The following is a 7,580-nucleotide window of genomic DNA, read 5'->3' as shown; positions in this document are numbered from 1 at the left end:
GGAAGACTTGGCAACAAGTGCAGGCTTTTTGGCTTTCTTTGACTCATACTGTGCAAGACGTTCTTCTCTTAGCCTCTTAGCTTCTTCACTTTCCTCCTCATCCTCAGATCCAAAGAGATCAATGTCATCATCATCTTTACTATCTGTAGCGCCACTTCCTGCTGTCTTCCACATTAGCAGGGCCATACTTGCCCAAAGCTTTCTTCACTCCCGGCAGACTTGCTTTTTCTTTTTCGAAAGACTTGATGGTACAGGTCGGCAGGTGGTGATCCGGAAACTGCTTCAAATACTGCCACGTCTGCTTGCGAGGGCACATACCCCTGGATGTAACTTTTGTCCGCTAGGTAATCGTTAAGCACTTGGAGGCCTGCTGGGCTTTTCAAGTCTCCAAAACCCATGCTGTGGGTCGATATCCAAGCTATTCCGCAGCGGAGCGCCCAGCGCTGAGAGGGAAAAAGCTTTTAAGAGATCTTTTAACCTCCCTATCTTGGACACCTAGTCAAAAAAAAAAAAAAAAAACCCTATAGAGACCTGACTGAATGACACAACCAAGATACTTTGATCTCACCAGTAATAAACCACCAAGATCTATCTCACCTGGGATAGCGCAGATTGGCAGCCAATCAGCAAAATTCAGAGACTTTGTTTCCTAGGACTGACAGTAAGATTATGGGCCTTTGGCTTAATAAATTTTCCTTAACTCCACCTTTCCCCTGAACTACCAATCTTTGATCTTTTTAGTTCTGTTGCTGTATTGGATTTATTAATACAACATCATTTTCAGGCTCTTAATTTTTATTTGCCACAATAAATAAATGTAAATTGAGACTAGTTAGAGGTAATGTCAAGCACTTTATTCAAGACTACTATACTAATCATTTCCTAAAAATTTCAGTTGAGGTTTATATTTTGGTGTGGATTAGAAGATGTTTGTGAACTTAGAATTGGGTGGTGGCACAGTGTATCCATTTTCAGCAGTCCTGTGACATTTTTGCATGATTAGCCAGTGATACTTTAATATGTTCATTGCTTGTGATTTGGTTTTGCTCCCTAGGATTTATTACTTCTCAGGATTTATTGCTCATATTTCATTTTAGCAATTCCTAAAATGCTTTTAGATATAGACTGATAAAAGTTTAGGCATGGAAAATTACAGTTTTCACATATTACCTTTCTGGCTTACCCAGTAACTGTAAAATTTCCTTTTCCTTATCTCATGGTATATCCAGTAAATTCAGAGGAAAAACAAAACAATATAAATGATGTTTACCCTAAATTAGAGACTGGCTAGAGAGATAGGGAGGTCTTGGAGAAAATCCAAAATGCAGATACCATATTCTGATGTATTTTTAATGTATTTGAATTGAATTAAACTGTACTTTGTCAGACTGCAAAGAATAAGCAAACTGGTGCTAATGAGTTCTGACTAGTAAGAAAAATCTTAAAAATTAATGTTGATCACTTTAATTATAACAGGAATACTGAGAAGTTTTATAGCTTTCCTGAACAATTTCTTCCTTGAAAAAAACATATTAGCATAAGTGAATAACTGGAAATATTTATGTAAAATATGGTTTTCAAGTTTATCTGGTTAAATGATTACATTTATATGTCTTCTTTCATTTCAGTAATCATCATTGCTTTCTCATTTAGAAAGCAATTCCTAAATGAGAATATATATTATAGCTTTACTTATATATTGTTGAGTCAATACATATATATTTTAAGGAATATAATAGGATGCATTCATATATACACAAATCAGTAAATGGACCATACTAATAGGATGAAAGATAAATGTCATATGATCATCTCAGCAGATGCAAAAATAACAATAAATACTATATCATTTCAGGATACAAATACTCACCAAATTGGGTTATATTAGGGATATACCTGAACATAATGATACACACATATGAGAATCATACACAACATAGCAGCAGTGTTAACAGTTAAGCAATAAAAAGAAATCAATGGATTTGAATATGAACAAACAGTAGTAAATTGTTCTGTTTGCATTTGTAATGTTATATATGTTGAAAATTTCAAAGATTTCACCAACACTGAATAAATGTATTCACTTAAGTGGTAGGATACAAAACCAACAAAAAAATTCACTTACATTTCAATATGCTAACAATGAATTATGGAAAAAATTAAATGATCTCAATTTAAAATATAATAAAAATTCATAAACTTAAGAGTAAATTCAATCAAAGAAGTAAAACAATTCTCAATGGTGAAAACAGGGAAGTCTTCCCATTAAGATCTACAATGACAAGGATGTCCACTCTCTCCAAAGCTTTCCAATCTAATACAGAAAGGCTACTCCATTACAGCAATTATGCAAGAGAATCTAATAAAAGGAATCCAACTTGGGAAAGAAGTAAAACTATTATTATTCCAGATGATAGAGATATAGAGAGAACCCCCCAAAAAGTCCATGGAAAACTAAGGCAATACACCTATTTCTTCAAGTAGTTGACTACAAAATTAACACAGAAAAATTAGTAGCATTTCTATAAGTAAACAGCCAGTCTCAGGAGGAAGCAATTAAGAAAACCATCCCACTTAACAATTAAAAAGATAAATACCTGTGAATAGGCTCTCCCTGGTGCGCAGTGGGTTAAAGCACAGCACTAAGAAGCTAAAGCCACTTCCACATGAGTTCCATTCCCGCCTGCCCCGGAGGTGACCGCATGGCGTGGCATACCTCTCCTGACCCGCCTACTGCTCCCCTCAGCAGTGTACTTCGTGGATCTGCCTGTTCTGAACCCCACTGTCTCTGGTGAAGCCTCTCGCCGCCCCTGAGCCTCTAGCCTGTACCCCAGTTCTGTATGCACAAATAAATAAATCTTAAAAAAAAAAAAAGATAAATACCTGTGAATAAATCTAACAGAGGAGGTGCAAGATCTATACAATAAAAACTATAGAAGTTAAAATAAATAGAAGAAAACAGAAAGAAATGAAAAGATATTCCCTGCTCATGGATCTGAAGAATTAATATAACAGTCATCATACCCACTAAAAGCAAATTCAATTCAATTCAATTCAAATAAAAATCTGTGACATTCTGGAAAGAAATAGAACAAATATTGAAATTTATAGGGAAGCAAAAGACCCAAATAGTGCAAGCTCTCCTGACTTAAAGTGGGAATGAGGAGATATTACATCCCCTGACATTAAACAACACTACAAAGCCATTATCATAAAAAAATAGCATACTGTTGGAAAAAAAAAAAAGAACACAGAACAATGAGATCAAATTGAAAGCCCAGCAATAAAACCACACATATAGGGTAAATTAATATGCAACAAGGAAACAAAGAATATACACTGGAATAAGGGAAACCTCTTCAATATATGCTGGGAAAGCTGGACTGCAACATGCAAAAAATTGAAATTAGACTACTATCTCAAACCATATACAAAGTTCAATACAAATGGATAAAGACTTGAATATAAGAACTGACATCATAAAATATATAGAAGAAAACATAGGCAAAACACTCCATGACGTAAATCTCAGAAACATCACTTGATGATTCTTCTCCAGAAGCAAGAAAAATAGAGGAGCTAATAAGCAGCTGGCACTATATCAAACTAAAAAACTTCTATACAGAAAATAATCAAAACAAAGATACACCCTACTGAATGGGAGAAAATATTTGTACACCACACAACAAATAAGGGATTGATATCAAAGATACATAAAGAAGGCCTCTCTGACCAGCTAGGTGTTAAGTCTTAGAGCTATTCTGCTATGGCCTGAGTTATATCACTGGCAGGAATGCTAACCCACATATGCTACAAGGAGACCTATCTTGCTCACTGCTCCACTCAACAGTGTATTTCAGTAAATCTGCCTGTTATGCTTCCTACTCTGTCTCTGGTAAATTCTCTGAACTCCTGTATGTCTGGCCTATATCCCTATTGTTCTAGAAAGTGCATAAATATTAAAAAATAATCTTCAAAGAACTCACAGAATTCCACAAAAACAAAGCAACCACACAGTCAAAAAGTAGGCAAGGGACCTAAAAAGACACTTCTCAAAAACAAATGCAAACAGGCATGAGAAAAATGTTCAACATGAGCTCTCAGGGAAATGCAAATCAAAACCTTAATGGGATACCACTGCACTCCAGTAATAATGACCTATGTTAAAAAAACAAAAATAAAAACAAAAAACAAAAACAACTGGCAACAAGGAATGTTGGAGAGGATGTGGAGACAAAGGAAGCATATTACACTGGTTGTGGGAATATAAACTGGTCCAGACACTGGTCCAGCCTTGCAGAAGGTCCACAAAACACTAAAAATGGAACTACCATCTGATGCAGCAACTCACTCCTAGGATTCTACCAAAAGGGCCAAAAAAACTAAGTTGAGTGTATGTGCTGCTGAAGGGAGCGCTGAAAAAACTAATTTGAAAGGACACCTGCACTACTCTTTTTTTGTTTGTTTTTGTCTTTTGAATTAGATAATTTCAGTGTATTAGTTCTCTGTCCTTTTAACACTGGGTTTGTTTTGGAATTATCTTACTTTTACCAGTTGCTTCTATACTTAATCAATATTTTGGCTGGTATCCTGTTGTTTTGTCAGGAGGAAAGGGTTCCAGAAAGATGTCTTCATCTCTTATTTCTGTTTAGACTCAGTATCTCTTCTAAGCTATTTGTATATAAGCGTTCACATTTGACTTTATTATCTGTCTTGTTATTTACTGGTGTTTGCTGCTTGTAATTGTTTGAACTTTGAACACATAAAGTGAGTTGTATGCGTATGTCTAAGTTATATAACTGTTCTACCGTACTCTTTAGAATTTTTAAATTTGAAAAGTAGAAAATATTTTTTTTTCTCACTAGGGCTTCTTCTGGATCATAAAATAAAGAAACTGGATATTAAAAAAAAAAGATGAATCTTACTTTTTGTAAGAAAATATGCACCTGTTTTCTCTTTCCCTCAGAATCCTCTGAGACTATTCCCTTGACCAGATGATCTCAGTTTGAGAATCCCAAAACTCTAATGCAGTGCTTGGCTATAATATGTAGTACTGCTAGTTAGACTCCTCTCAAAATGGCATTGGTGTATATAGCTTCTTGTCCTGTGTGTGGGTAGGTGGGAGGATGTGGGCAAAGATTGTGGACAGAACAAAATTTAGTATGTGGACTTCTCTGACTGCATGACAACACTGTCATAGATCTTTTGCTAGAAGAGGTACTGATGGTGGTAAGATGGGTAGAAGGGAGGGGGACTGTATTCTCCCCTGCAAGAATCTTCTTGGGTTCCAAGGAAACAGACAGAGAAGGCAATAACTGGCGACCAGCAAATAACAGAAGGAAGAGTTTGGCAACTGTTTAGACAATGGCACGTGAAAGAGATTAAATAGTAATATAATTACAGTAATGATGAGAAGTAGGCATGTTTACTTTTTGGCCATGTGCAGACCCTCCATTAAATTTCCACTATGTTTTTATCTCATATCTTTTAAGCAAGTTTTCCTTTTTGTGACTTCAGCTTTTGGATGAATTCCAAAACTTGTTTTTAGCTAGACTCTTTCATCTTTGTTGACTATTATAGCTATTTAAGAATAAATTACCCCTTTGCATTTGCAGAAAATTCCTGGCAAAAGAACTTGGTTTATTTTGCTTCCTCTCTACTCCTACTAGCAACTGTCTGTTCTCTTTCTCTTGCAGCAATAATGTGTTTAAGTCTTTTGCTGTGAAATCATGGGTAAGTTAGTATATGTCTGTGTTAAATGTAAATGTATATTCACCTGAGTAAAGTGGAATATTTTTTATCACCCAGCTTTATTGAGATATAAAACATAGTGTATGGTTAAGGTATACATTCTTTTAACCACTTTATAATTACCTGTACTACCAAACAGGTAAATTATAAAGCAGAAAATATGAAAGTACTCAGTAATATGGGTGATATAGGCACTCTGTAGGTTTCCAGGACTAAAACTGCATCATTATTACAGAAACTTTTAAAATATGGTGCAAAAACCCCTACATTTTTTCCTTTACTTTAAAAATGACATGAAATAAAACTAGTCATTATGTCATGAAGCTTGGAAGGTAGAAGTTTCCTTGTATTTTGGCTGCTGTTGAAACTATTGTTCCTTTCTGTCCTTTCCTTTCATTCCTTTAACTTTACTTTAGCAGCCCTCTCCTATTTATGTCTCACCCTCCTCTTTTTTCTCCTTCATCTTCTAGCAGTATATTTAGCACTGTGGGAGCAGGGTGACTGAGACACATACTTATTTGCCAAGGAACAGAAATATATCATTATGGTAACAAGGTATTCCCTGCATCATATGGGTAATATCTAGAAAGATGTCGTCCCCCAGAATTAGGTTTAGGGGACACTCACAATTAGTATTGTCTATACTTGGGAAGACTAAAGAAGAAAGCAGAGATAAAAGGGTTGGAAGGGTTAAAAGGAGATGAGGAGCTAGGATAGCCGATGGTTGCATAAAAACTGTGGTCTTATATTTGTTTTTCATTAGCCAATAACTTAGATTTCTAATAGTTAAAAACAAAAGTTCAAGCTGGGAGTTGGGAAGAAACTGAATAAATTAAGTAAACTGATTTGTGTAATTTTTTTTTCTTTTTTCTTCCCAAATCAATGTTCTGTTCCATGCTTTGCACATCTTGAAAATAATCCTATTTGCCAACCATCTTATAAGCTTTTATCACTCATATTTATGTGGATATCAGTGTTAATACACTGTGCTACCAGTATCGATTCCATTCTTGCTTTGTCTTGTCCTGTATTTGAACTATTTTTAAGCCCGTTATTAGGTTCTTTGCTTCCGCGACTTCGTGTGAATTGCAAATGAGATTGTTGTTGATGGAGCAAGAATGACTACAAGAGACAAACTATGTGACTGAGATAATATACACTTAAGACATGGGATAAATCATTGACTGTAGAATTTTTTCATGAGCAATTTAAAAACAGAATCATTGAATCCTGGGATATAAGACTGTACCTGGTTTTCTCTTTATATTGTACTCTTTCGCCTGTATACCACCCTTGTATACAAATATGTTGTTTCCTCCCACACATCCCTTTTTCTTTGAGGTAGCATTGGTTAGATCATTGTGTATGATTCAGAATCTACCATCTTCCCATATTTGTTTCATCTTTTGTTACAGCTGAATAGTCCTAGAGACTGTGGTGATAGAGCAATTGCATGTGGCATGACTCAACGACCCTAGAAAATAACAAAGAAATGCCTTTTAGTAATTCTAGGACACAAGAGGACAATTGACAGAATATACAGTCTTCATGTGTGCATGTTTTTTAAATAATTAATCATTACAATGTAAGGATTATTAACATACTTATTTTAGTTTCTTTTCATTGTCTTTATTTGGAAACATTCCAGCTGATAAATCAATGGATGGAGCAAATCACTATACAGTCTCAGAATTTGTATTCTTAGGACTCACCAATTCCTGGAAGATACAGCTTCTCCTTTTTGTGCTCTCCTCCATGCTTTATGTGGCAAGCATGATGGGAAACTCCCTCATTATGCTCACTGTGATTTATGACCATCACTTACACTC

The 7,580-nt window shown here is 35.3% G+C and overlaps 1 pseudogene; it reads right to left on the bottom strand.

Moving 5' to 3' along the window:
* Positions 1-6: 6 nt before the first annotated feature.
* LOC101635127 lies at positions 7-407 on the bottom strand (annotated as a pseudogene).
* Between the last annotated feature and the right edge of the window lie 7,173 nt (positions 408-7,580).

Source organism: Condylura cristata, unplaced genomic scaffold (assembly GCF_000260355.1).
Source record: "Condylura cristata isolate star-nosed mole 26May11 unplaced genomic scaffold, ConCri1.0 scaffold00114, whole genome shotgun sequence".
NCBI classification, from domain to species: domain Eukaryota; kingdom Metazoa; phylum Chordata; class Mammalia; order Eulipotyphla; family Talpidae; genus Condylura; species Condylura cristata.
Note: the sequence above shows the minus strand (reverse complement) of the source record. Positions and strands in the feature narration are given on the sequence as shown.